General features: G+C 41.6%; 1 protein-coding gene across 1 annotated transcript in view; it reads left to right on the top strand.

The window, feature by feature from the left end:
• The window catches only part of T265_15179 (hypothetical protein), a gene marked incomplete at both ends in the record, with an annotated part of 46,695 nt that overhangs the window by 30,812 nt on the left and 2,308 nt on the right, over positions 1-13,575 (top strand). The gene's annotated exons all lie outside the window — the stretch shown is intronic.

Raw genomic sequence — 13,575 nt, 5'->3', positions numbered from 1 at the left:
GTGTGGATTGTGATGTTCTACAGTTTTTTGTCTAACGAATTGTTTTGAAGTTGTTCTGCTGTAAGATTTTGTGAGTGATGCTGAAAGAATCGTGCGTAGTCCCGACATATCTCAGGAATGCATCATAACTTCGCCACATTCTTCACCATTCCTATTTAACTGTATGGAACTTGATTTACAAACTTTCGACATTTCTTCCACTGAAATTTGCTGCCAAGGCTCTTTTGTCACAGTGAGGTCATCCTCTTGACTGTCCTAGTGCTACGGACAAATGCGATAGCGAAACCTTCCCAGTTTCGCATCAGAAAAAGATGCAGTATTTGTGAGTTTTCGAAGCTGCGCACTGTGTGATGTTCACATCATATACCAAGCTTCACATCCGTTACATTGATCTGCTTCTTCTTTTGTAGCAAGATATACACGGGATTTTATTTACATTACCTCTCATTCATCATTTTCCAATCCGTCCAGACTCCAAATGCACAAGAGTTACAGCATCTAACATGTCACACTAGAATTGATTATTCTCAATGAACATGGCTACAGTGAAATCAGAGTAAGGCAAGGTTAACGCATCGTATAGAATCCTGGTAGAAATTTGCTAGCGGTCGTTATTCGACAACAAGTTTCTAGCTGGTAAAAGTTGCGTTGTTGGCCCAATATAACTGATCTTGGTTGTGCTTTCACACTCATACATAATACTTTTTACACGGAGTAGCATATTTACCCAAGTCGCTGCCAGGCGAGAAGTTTATCAAGTCTTATTCCGTTCTCACATGGTTGGTCTGATACGGTTCAGTTGGAACACCATTCAGATTATCCAAGTACAAGACGTCCACATTGGTGGAACGGTGGCAGAAGGCGCATTTGGATTCAAGCGACCAAACGGGGAACCATGTGCGATAGGTTTTACTTCAGGTTCCCTCACAAGGGAATAGCAAAGGGAAGGCGCCAGTGTGGTCTGGGGTAAACCTTACCAGACACACAATGAACAAATCACTCCGTAAACTTTCTTGTGAACGATGGATAAGAGACTCCGAAATACTAGATGTCCCCTCGGGTAATGGGGTGTCCCAAACACATGTGGTCTTGCGAAAAGTATTCTACTAGCCAGATGACCACCAACACTCATGTTTCTGGGTACTTCGTAACCCCGTCACTTATCAGCGGGTTAGGTCATTGTTAGATCAGATTCGACATAATTTTATATTTGGTCAACTGTCTGTTGGCAAGGTATAACACATGATTCTGCTGCACATTTATGGTTCATGACCTTCCCCCTTGGCAGACACAGAGTAGAACTATTAGATAGATTTTCTTATCCAGAGGAAGTCATTAAACTATGTGATTACTGAGAGATGAAAGTTGCTCTCTACTGAATACCTATGATGGGCTCAAATGCACGATGCAAATAATTGTAACACCCCTAATGTTACAAGCAAAAAGAGAACCCATCCATTTAAAAGCACAAAGTTTCGTCCTGGCTGAAAAGCCTAAAGTTTAGTTTATCTCATCACTCCACCTCTTAAAATGTTTTTATGCCAACCGTTTTAAGGAAAGCATCATTTCAAATGAGGGAGATGACAGCCACTCCTGTTAAATATTTCACAAACCCAGCTTTGTGGTCACTGAGGTTAGCGATGGGTTCAGTGAATCGTTTGTGCTTTTAGTCCATGAGCCCTTTATTGTCAGAGAAACGTGGATGTGGGTGGCGTAAACTCTAGGGCAGTCTTTTCTGAAGGACATAAATACATGTTCACACAGTTTGTACAAGACATAAGAAAACAGTTCAAGGGGTCTTTTGATGAAGTAGTGTGTATCAACAGTAATAGGCAGAATATGTTTCGTTTCACGGTAGGTTGTTTTTCCTGACTGAATGTAAAATTCTACGTGGATGGTTAGTTAAGAGTTAACATTTCTAGGAAATTGTGAAACCACCCTAATCTGTTTCGTTGAGAGTAGAGGTGTACCGATCTCCTGAATAGGTGTTCTTGATACTAACTGAGTAGAGGAGTGTTCTACTAGGGCAGAAAGATTTCAAAAAGTAAGACCTCGGGGGAAAAGTGTGCTCGACAACTTCACGTAAGTACCTCGCCTTCATATATTTTGTTCTCATGTCCATGTAGAGTGTGAGACGGAATTTTTCGTAGTAGTTAAGACCAATGAATCTAAGAGAGTATACTTAGTGACATGTGAGAAACGAGGTTGACGTAAACTTGGGAATACGCCTATCTGGCGAGCCTCAAGAGGAGGCAAACCAGTAGTGGGCTGTCAAAAAGTCATCAATGGCCTTATGAGTAGTATCGGGTCGAGTTTGTGAACTTATTTTAGCGTTGGTCTAAGTCTTTCTGCCTGCTGCTGTTTGCTCGGACATTGGGCAATAATGAAGTTGGAACACTGTGAGTTCGGACTGTGTGAGACCAGGATGAAGTTGGAACACTGTGAGTTCGGACTGCGTGACACCAGGTGCTACATGCGGGTGCATGTGAACCGCAAACGAGAAAGCATTCTCTGTGGTACCTAAAATATTTTCCAACGGGTGTTGTTCCTCCAGTGCGGGCCAAGCATCTATGGCGACCTCTTCTTCAGGTTTGCTACAAGAATTCGTTCATATATGTGATAGGCGCTAGTTGGACCTCGTTATGAGTTTGCATTAGAAACGTCAGATCCGGACATCTGGGCTTTTACAACCGAGTCATATCCATGCCAATTTGAAGAACTCTAATACAAGCACGGAATGAAATATCGGTTTAAGGAATCTTACAGAGGAAAACAAAATAAGTAAAATTTATTAGGAGTCAAATAGTTACCTACTACGTGATTTTAATTCACAGTCCCTACTGCAAATTGCTACTGTGCACAAAACCACCAAAGTGGCCAGGTTGTGTTTTTGTTGGTTTCTTTGCCGACGTTGATAACTGGGTCGCCAGCGTTCCTAACGATACAACAACCAAGCAGTGCATCCCAGCCATCCATCCAGCGCACAATAGCCAAGCCGCATTTTGTTCAAGAAAAGCTACCGATGGCGTAGCTCCAGTGCCTGTGCTATCAATCTTTATTGTGAGAACGTCGACCGCTAAATGGCATGGTGCAGTGGTCTGATGATATTCCATACTGGGCGAGGTTGAAGGGGTCAAGAAATCACTTCAGAAAATACAAACAGTTCCTGACAGCTTGGGTTGCAACAGAAAAATTCCACTCTTAAAAATTCGTCAATCCTAAGAAAATCAGTAAGAAAATCTTTGAGAGCACTTATATGAAAAATGGCAAGCAATTTGAGCGAAGTTAAACAAATTCCCCTTATTTTCTGTTTTTGAATTCCTCCGGCGAACCATTAAGAGCCAAATACACAATTCACACAACCCTCCTTAGTCTGATCGTCAGCTTAATTATTGGAGAGACTGCAGCGGTCACTCACTAGATCACGCATCACAAACACTCAAATGACGTAACTATTCCTGTCCCACGTGCAGCCACTTCCTATCCATTTTTGTTTACGTGGCAACCACCTGCGTCACGCGCCAGGCCTACGAAATTCAACCACATCAGGACAAGTTGTATTCGTGTTCGTGCAAGTATCAAACTCGAAGGGACACCCCCCCTCTTCACAGTGCACACAATAAATAGGTCAACAACTAGGGCAACTTTCTCTCACACACACACGGATGCACGCACGCACAAGACAGGAAGTCAAGCGAGTTCCACAAGTCTCCATGGCCAACTACGGAACACGTGTAAAGCTGCGCTGCGCTACGGAACACGTGTAAAGCTGTGCTGCGGACACGTCCGCGTCCGGAACTTCCCTCAGTTGTCCTCAAAAGATGGGTCACTTTTGGCTTGTTCCCTTCTCGCATTGTACTTATTTTTATCAAGTGCACATAACTTTTGTATTCACCATCATTCTGTTAAAACAGACATTTGTAAGAACTTTTCGGCACGACCTACTAGATTAGTCTCATCCCATACATACTGGGGTAAAATAGCGTCCTTCGAAGCACCCGTTAAAGAGTGATGGCATAACCTTGTATACGAGAACTGCTGTTTGAGAATATCCGCTGGTTGTCCTAGAGAGCCCTACCCTGTTAATTATTTGGAATTCCACCTAAATAGGCACCTACTAATTTACCAGCTTGTGACCTAGCCTGATCTTGGTAACTTTGTAAATATTTCCATGCTTTCACAAATCTGTTAGCACAGTCATGCGGAAATTGGGTATCGTGATCTAGTTATGGTGCTATGTTTCCATGACAAGTTTACTTTCGCTCGGCAGTAAATGACAATCCGATGATGGTTCACCGCTTCATTAAGTCAAGCCAACCAAAAAATCGGAATGCATGTCCCTGGGAAGAATGTTTCAAGAACTTGTATGTGGAACAACGCAGGTTGAAGAACACAGCTTCTTACGTCGACATTACTTTTAACGCTACAATATCCTGTGTCATCTTGCCGACGTTGTGTTCATGTTTATAATATCCATTCCTGAACTGATACCTCAGAATGCTTCGCCTTGTTGATACTTGTTGTGCACAGTTATCGAAAGACTGATGATTGGTAGTACCGCACGCTCCATCCTTTGGATTACCACCTCGGGATTATCGAAAAACTTTATACACAGATCAAAATACCTCAACATTTCCTGATATTCTAACTTCCATCTGTTACTCAGTGTACAGGCCTCGATGTCTGGTGGATGAACTGAAGTCAATGCGACTCATGGTTTCCACCTGGTTTCAAATAAAAATTTAAAGTTTTTTTCGTGGATAAAAGCCGTCAGCACCTACCAGGCGCTCGACTGTAATACTGTCTAGTTTTCAGAAAAACGCGTGAGATCGAACGAACGCTGTTGCTTACGTGGACTCGGTACCGAATGCAATTAAGGCAAACCTGGTGTTTGCACTCCCTCATATTGTGTTTTACCCTAATTAGATCTAGCAAGGGACTTTCGGTTGCTTCACTGTTGATCTCAGATGTATCCAGTAACTGTGAGGGAGCTGGTGGCAAGTCAAAACACAGGCTCGTTTTTTGGAGTAACGAGCATCGTGAACACAACCGAACGCTAATTAGCATTCATAAGTTGCAAAGTTGTTTCCTGGAAAAAAATATTCTAAGATGCATTTGGGCACATACTGTTCAGGGACACGGAAAGTGTTACGGAGTTGAATGAGAGAATCGTGATTACTTTAAATCAGTTATTCTTTTAGATCAACCAGACTCCTGCTCCGAAATGTCGAACACCGAGTGTTCCCCCTAGTCCCTTTTGGTGCCCAGGATGTCGGTGTGCCTTGTTTGTCTACCTATCCAAGTTGCGTGTAGATCACACAAGGACAAGGTTGAAAAGCCTTCTGAATTCAGCACGATCTTTTCCAATTGCCGAACTCTTGCCACGCATTTTGTGGGACAATACAACATACAAACTATATTATCATGAACAAATTTTTATTTTTAGTAGAGATTTCTTCCTGTCAGTGTAACCAACGTGTGATGAAGAGCTGAGAAGTACTGTACAGCCGTTTTCTCCTTGTTTGGAATGTTCAGCGGCGCGCACCTAACGAAACTCACAAAGTTCCGAACCGTCAGGTCTGTGGTTGACCAAGAGTAGCTGATCAGCAGTAGGATTAGCTCTCTCTAAGACATAAATGTGCACTGCTGATGATTCCCACCAAGGATAAAACCGTACAGTGCTTCTCGGCTTTTGAGAACACATTGACTTCACTGGTAAGATGAAATATCTACTGAACATGATCAAATCTTATCACATTACCGTGAATTGTATATAATGTAGTTCATCGACCGAGAGACAGTGTTTTACAGTGAATCAATGATACAACAGTGCACTGCTGCAGATCGGAAAACCTTATTTTGTCTAGCAAAAAATGCATATATTCGAACATGCAACACGCTATGGCCAACTTCGAGCGACGTAGCTAGGCATAAGGGTATGTGGCAAACGAGGATAGTTATTTGCACAAAAGACCGAATTTCGCTATTCACAAAAATCATTATTTCTAGAGACGAAACTGGTGGTCACTCCGATGGGAACCCTTTGTGTACCTGCCTTTGTTTAAATTTGCTTGAAGACAGCAACATCAGTGTTGACACTGATGCTTCACTGCCGTAGTGTACCTGCCTGCGTTCAGTCGAATCTTTTTTAAGATAATATCCTCACAGATGGCAGGACTATGGGATGCTAGCAGGCGCAAAAGGGTCAAATTTGGCTAATGTTATCAACTGAAGTGAACATCGTGCACGTTTTTCGACGACTTTGATTCAGACTGTTGTTCAGTGACATTTTCTTACATTCTTTCGATCGGTTCTCCAGGTTCCCCACTTTTTGGAGACCACCATATACGCATTACTTCCGATATATATATATATATATGCATATAGTATACAGCTTCGAATGTTGATGTCCAATGTTTGGGGTCATGTAATTTGCTGCCATCTGGGGAAAATCCTGCAGCACAACGTAATATATAGTTTTATGTAAAGAATAGCAGTCTTGGATTCACAATCTCCTTGTCAGTTTGCACTATTGTTGTGCCTCTCTTTTACACGAATCACAAACAGAGGGATAGTGATAATGAGAACTAGTGGTTTACACAAGTTCCACTGTTGCATAAGAATCTACTGCACACAGACTCGGTTGATTGTCCTGATAGATGGACACATCACGACCGTTAAGTTTCGAAATTTTTATAGTATATACATGCACAATGCATGCAGTTGAAATGATCAACTTATTCACAAGGTTATTTGTAATGAAAACCATCTTGCATATGCTCGAACTTGAGGTGTTTTATTGTGACATACAAAGAAGTGAGGGTACTTAAAGAAGAAAATACGGTCAGTTTGAGGTCTTTACTCCTAGCACACAATATAATTTCGTGCGGGGTAATGAATAAATGAGAAAATGATACCTCATTACCCCTAGCACAGGTTGAGGTCTGCAGGACGCCCAGGATGTGACAGAAGACTTGATCAGATCCTCCAAAAATGGTCAAAAACACAAAACTTCACTTTGTGTTTGATTCTACTGTTCGAGAGTTTCTGAATGCTTTCGAGTGTGAGATAAATATTTAGTTAAAAAATGGGCCAATAAAGCATCGAGAATCTCTTGGTTTATTTGGTTTATGCAGTACCAACGAAAAATCGGGTTCACGGAAAGCCTTATTTTGTACATCCGCAGGTGTACTGACATGACCCATGATCCCTCCCAAAGAAGGACGGACTTGTTTCTTCAAGGGGCAGCTAAGGCGTCTAGGGAAATTTTTTCACAGATCTTTTGTGACCAAACAGCTGTAAAACGTGTTTTAAGTAAGAACCCGATGCCTTTTTGCAGATAGCTGGTCAACAACCTAAAAATATGGATAACTTTCCCTTTAGTTCGAGCTATGGGCCCGATCGCAGGTGTACTGACATGACCCATGATCCCTTCCAAAGAAAAGACAGACTCGTTTCTTCGAGCGGCAGCTAAGGCGTCCAGGGAAATTTTTTCAAAGAGCTTTTTTAACCAAACAGCTGTAAAACGTGTTTTAGGTAAGGACTCGATGCCTTTATGCAGATAGCTCGTCAACAACCTAAAAATATGGATAACTTTCCCTTTAGTCCGAGCTATGAACCCGATCGATTTCTCACCAATCTGTCAGAAATAATCTATACCTTTTAACAACATCTAGACTGCCATTGACTGATCAGTGGTATGGGCAACACCTACTAGCAAACGAGACAGGAGTTTCTAGCCTTCCTTTTGTGACCAAACAGCTGTAAAACGTGTTTTAAGTAAGAACCCGATGCCTTTTTGCAGATAGCTGGTCAACAACCTAAAAATATGGATAACTTTCCCTTTAGTCCGAGCTATGAACCCGATCGATTTCTCACCAATCTGTCAGAAATAATCAATACCTTTTAGCAACATCTAGACTGCCACTGACTGATCAGTGGTATGGACAGCACCTACTAGCAAACGAGACAGGACTTTCTAGCCTTAATTAGAATAAGTTCTACTATGAAAGAGTTGAACTGAGTGAATGGATTCCCATGCTGCATGTTGTTTTAAAAAAGGGAACCAGTCTTCAGCCGGACATAAACGGAGGATTTACACTTGACAAGGTTGAACTAAGTAAAGTTGATTCAAACAAAAAAACCACTCCTTGCACTACCGTAAAGATCTCACTCCCAATCTTTCAGAATGCGTTCAAATAGGTGTAAATAAAATATGGTGTGAGATTTTTAATCGATTTAAAAGAAACCGGGGTAACCCAAGGGTAGCTTCATAACTTGGCTATTATATGAATGAGCAACGGGATAAAAATCCCTCCTAAACTACGGGGTGCATTGGTGCATGTGCACAGCAGGTCTTGCTCGTGCGTATACTTTGTGCAAACATAGTTTTCCTAGAGAACTTCGTTGTATGCCCCACCTTGGCTTAACGTTAATTGCAAGTTTTTGAGAGCATCACAAACCCTAAACCACATTTATGAATAATTTTGTCTCTTCAGGTCTGAGTGATTAATCTGCACTGCGTCGGAATAAACCAGGCCAAAGTGAATCGATAATCAGCGGTACATTTCAGACGTATAAATGTCAACCGATTTGTATGAAGAAGAAGGACTGCTACACTACAAGGTTACATAAGGCCAGATAGGAGCAATTAACAGAGTGCGAATAGACTGGAACCATGCAGTTTTTATCAGGGCCTCACTGTTGTTTGGAATATGTTAGACCCTTTATGATCCTTTATGAAGTCACCAGCCATCGTCAAATATGAGCTGGTTCAATAAATCCTCTAATTTGGATGAGACTGTAAGAACAACAAGGCCAGAAGCTTAATTCATTTTGTCAATTTATTTGTTCCTTTGGAAAAAACGTGCAAAAAGGTATGAGGGACCGATTGCGGGTCGTTCTACAGTATGTACGTCTAAAACAACACACACCTGGCAAGCTTTGAGCAATCATTCGATAGCTTCTCAAATGGGTCAAGGCTTTCCATCTTCCTCGTACAACTCGTAATTATCCCCACGCCTTCGTTTCCCTCCCAAGCGCAACACTGACTACTCCATTGAGGACGAACACAGTACTTAGTGTAAGTTTGAAAGGTTCTACTCTTTTTGTGTTGCCATCATTTAAGCTGAGCCTAAATGTTATGCTATTTTAACTGATCCTATTCCTAGAACCGCTTGCCTGTTGTATCTTGAAGATGAAAACTGCTGCTGCTTGATGGTCAAGTGAAACCTCTACTGAGTATGATCAAACCTCCTCACATTACTATGAAACAGTGAGAAGCTCAGAGAAATGATAGCTTCATTGGACTGTGAAACTTCCTTCTAGGAAGTCGTCATTTGTGGAGCCAGTAATATTTCGCCATGTGATTTGAATTTCCCTTATGTAAGAGCGACGCTGTATGCTGTCTTCGTGTGAGCTAATCATACTGCTGATCAGCCGCCCCTATTCAAACGTGTTCAACCACTGGCCAGATGGTCACAGGCTCGAAACTCTCTGAGTTTCGTGAGACGCGCACTGCTGATGTCTCCAAACAAGGATGAAACTGCAGTACAATGCTTCTAGGCTATCCGGCATAGGTTTGCTCCCCTGACGGGATGAAATATTTACTGGAGATGATCAGATATCCTCACTATACCATAAAAGCTTGAAGATCTTAGCTGATAATGCAAGTGGATGTGAAATAAGTGATCCGTTTGCAACGCCGACGGATTCAGAAACCCAGACACGTTCATGATCAACTCTCGGCATGCACACCACTTTTTCAAACTGACGGACTTCTTTTTTCCAGTCTGAGCATCCCTTTTTCTTGAAAGGTTATGTGAATAATTTTAGCGTTACGCACAATGCTTTCTTGAGACATCATGATGGTGTAAGTAAACCAGTCTATCTGGACGTATCCCCGAGGTAGTTAATTTAAACAGTAAGGTCGCTGAGATCATAAGTGTAACAGGCAGCTACTGAGCATGCCATTTAACAGAAAGTTAACCAAGTCTTGGGAAGTTGAATAAAAACATGGAATTTTCGGTGAAATTCTTCAATTTTTCATGATTGCGAGGATGACCTGAATCATTCCAAATTTTCTAATAAATGAACTTCGGACGCAGTAAAAGATTCATGAAAAATTCCAAAGCACGAAATATTCCTTAGCTCGCTAAGAGGCTGGAATGAGCCATAATTTAACCACTTGATAAACATGAAAGAAATGCTTTGACTGAATTTTCCAGGAGTGAACCGTTGCGTACTACCGGCGTTTCAAAGTCCGATTTGCAAAGTAAGGTTATTCTATACAGCATTATCTGTCTATTTCACATGGCCACTTTTCTATGCGTACGTCTAATCGCTACCCTTGTACTTATCCGTTTTGAGTCCTTTTAAGTCAGAATCATACCTACCTCTGGACAATTAGTGAAAATACGCCCCAACAGAACAACGAACTTGCATTGTAGTCCCATGTCAGTTATCTAAAAAAGCTTGCGTTTAACCCTCCAGGAAAAATGATTGGGGTGTACAGCATTGCTGCAGAGTGCAGCTATGGAGTTCACATCACACGGAAGTGCCCATTTGGCTGGCTTCCCATATCCACTAAAACTCAACAGCTTGACTACTTACAAGTAGACAAGTCTTAATGTCATTTGCGAATGAATCAAACTGTTTCGGGCGCAGTTTTCCGAACCTAAAGTGAATATGGGGGAACCAGTCTTCAGCCGGACATAAACGGAGGATTTACACTTGACAAGGTTGAACTAAGTAAATTTGATTCAAACAAGAAGACCACTCCCTGCACTACCGTAGAGATCTCACTCCCAATCTTTCAGAATGCGTTCAAATAGGTGTAAATAAAATATGGTGTGAGATTTTTAATCGATTTAAAAGAAACCGGGGTAACCCAAGGGTAGCTTCATAACTTGGCTATTATATGAATGAGCAACGGGATAAAAATCCCTCCTAAACTACGGGGTGCATTGGTGCATGTGCACAGCAGTCTTGCTCGTGCGTATACTTTGTGCAAACATAGTTTTCCTAGAGAAATCCGTTGTATGCCCCACCTTGGTTTAACGTTAATTGCAAGTTTTTGAGAGCATCACAAACCCTAAACCACATTTATGAATAATTTTGTCTCTTCAGGTCTGAGTGATTAATCTGCACTGCGTCGGAATAAACCAGGCCAAAGTGAATCGATAATCAGCGGCACATTTCAGACGTATAAATGTCAACCGATTTGTATGAAGAAGGAAGACTGCTACACTACAAAGTTACATAAGGCCAGTTAGGAGCAATTAACAGAATGCGAATAGACTAGAACCATGCAGTTTTTATCAGGGCCTCACTGTTGTTTGGAATATGTTAGACCCTTTATGATCCTTTATGAAGTCACCAGCCATCGTCAAATATGAGCTGGTTCAATAAATCCTCTAATTTGGATGAGACTGTAAGAACAACAAGGCCAGAAGCTTAATTCATTTTGTCAATTTATTTGTTCCTTTGGAAAAAACGTGCAAAAAGGTATGAGGGACCGATTGCGGGTCGTTCTACAGTATGTACGTCTAAAACAACACACACCTGGCAAGCTTTGAGCAATCATTCGATAGCTTCTCAAATGGGTCAAGGCTTTCCATCTTCCTCGTACAACTCGTAATTATCCCCACGCCTTCGTTTCCCTCCCAAGCGCAACACTGACTACTCCATTGAGGACGAACACAGTACTTAGTGTAAGTTTGAAAGGTTCTACTCTTTTTGTGTTGCCATCATTTAAGCTGAGCCTAAATGTTATGCTATTTTAACTGATCCTATTCCTAGAACCGCTTGCCTGTTGTATCTTGAAGATGAAAACTGCTGCTACTTGATGGTCAAGTGAAACCTCTACTGAGTATGATCAAACCTCCTCACATTACTATGAAACAGTGAGAAGCTCAGAGAAATGATAGCTTCATTGGACTGTGAAACTTCCTTCTAGGAAGTCGTCATTTGTGGAGCCAGTAATATTTCGCCATGTGATTTGAATTTCCCTTATGTAAGAGCGACGCTGTATGCTGTCTTCGTGTGAGCTAATCATACTGCTGATCAGCCGCCCCTATTCAAACGTGTACAACCACTGGCCAGATGGTCACAGGCTCGAAACTCTCTGAGTTTCGTGAGACGCGCACTGCTGATGTCTCCAAACAAGGATGAAACTGCAGTACAATGCTTCTAGGCTATCCGGCATAGGTTTGCTCCCCTGACGGGATGAAATATTTACTGGAGATGATCAGATATCCTCACTATACCATAAAAGCTTGAAGATCTTAGCTGATAATGCAAGTGGATGTGAAATAAGTGATCCGTTTGCAACGCCGACGGATTCAGAAACCCAGACACGTTCATGATCAACTCTCGGCATGCACACCACTTTTTCAAACTGACGGACTTCTTTTTTCCAGTCTGAGCATCCCTTTTTCTTGAAAGGTTATGTGAATAATTTTAGCGTTACGCACAATGCTTTCTTGAGACATCATGATGGTGTAAGTAAACCAGTCTATCTGGACGTATCCCCGAGGTAGTTAATTTAAACAGTAAGGTCGCTGAGATCATAAGTGTAACAGGCAGCTACTGAGCATGCCATTTAACAGAAAGTTAACCAAGTCTTGGGAAGTTGAATAAAAACATGGAATTTTCGGTGAAATTCTTCAATTTTTCATGATTGCGAGGATGACCTGAATCATTCCAAATTTTCTAATAAATGAACTTCGGACGCAGTAAAAGATTCATGAAAAATTCCAAAGCACGAAATATTCCTTAGCTCGCTAAGAGGCTGGAATGAGCCATAATTTAACCACTTGATAAACATGAAAGAAATGCTTTGACTGAATTTTCCAGGAGTGAACCGTTGCGTACTACCGGCGTTTCAAAGTCCGATTTGCAAATTAAGGTTATTCTATACAGCATTATCTGTCTATTTCACATGGCCACTTTTCTATGCGTACGTCTAATCGCTACCCTTGTACTTATCCGTTTTGAGTCCTTTTAAGTCAGAATCATACCTACCTCTGGACAATTAGTGAAAATACGCCCCAACAGAACAACGAACTTGCATTGTAGTCCCATGTCAGTTATCTAAAAAAGCTTGCGTTTAACCCTCCAGGAAAAATGATTGGGGTGTACAGCATTGCTGCAGAGTGCAGCTATGGAGTTCACATCACACGGAAGTGCCCATTTGGATGGCTTCCCATATCCACTAAAACTCAACAGCTTGACTACTTACAAGTAGACAAGTCTTAATGTGCGAATCGAATGAATCAAACTGTTTCGGGCGCAGTTTTCCGAACCTAAAGTGAATATCACTCGATTTAGTGGGAAATCCACAGCCGAAAACTCATGTCACTCGATTTAGTGGGAAATCCACAGCCGGCACCGTGCCGAAAACTCATGAAAAATACGCCAGACAGTCGCAGTGTCTTCATTCTCCATCACAAGCTTACTTAAACTATAAACTATGTGATAGAACACTGGAGAGTACTCCGAGCAATATAATATGACTTCGTTCGTTTCAAGGTGTCCTTTCCAAGAAACAATTGCTGCATCACCGCCTACTTTTAC

This window comes from Opisthorchis viverrini, assembly GCF_000715545.1.
Source record: "Opisthorchis viverrini unplaced genomic scaffold opera_v5_385, whole genome shotgun sequence".
NCBI lineage: Eukaryota > Metazoa > Platyhelminthes > Trematoda > Opisthorchiida > Opisthorchiidae > Opisthorchis > Opisthorchis viverrini.
This window is presented reverse-complemented; position numbering and strand designations above follow the sequence as displayed.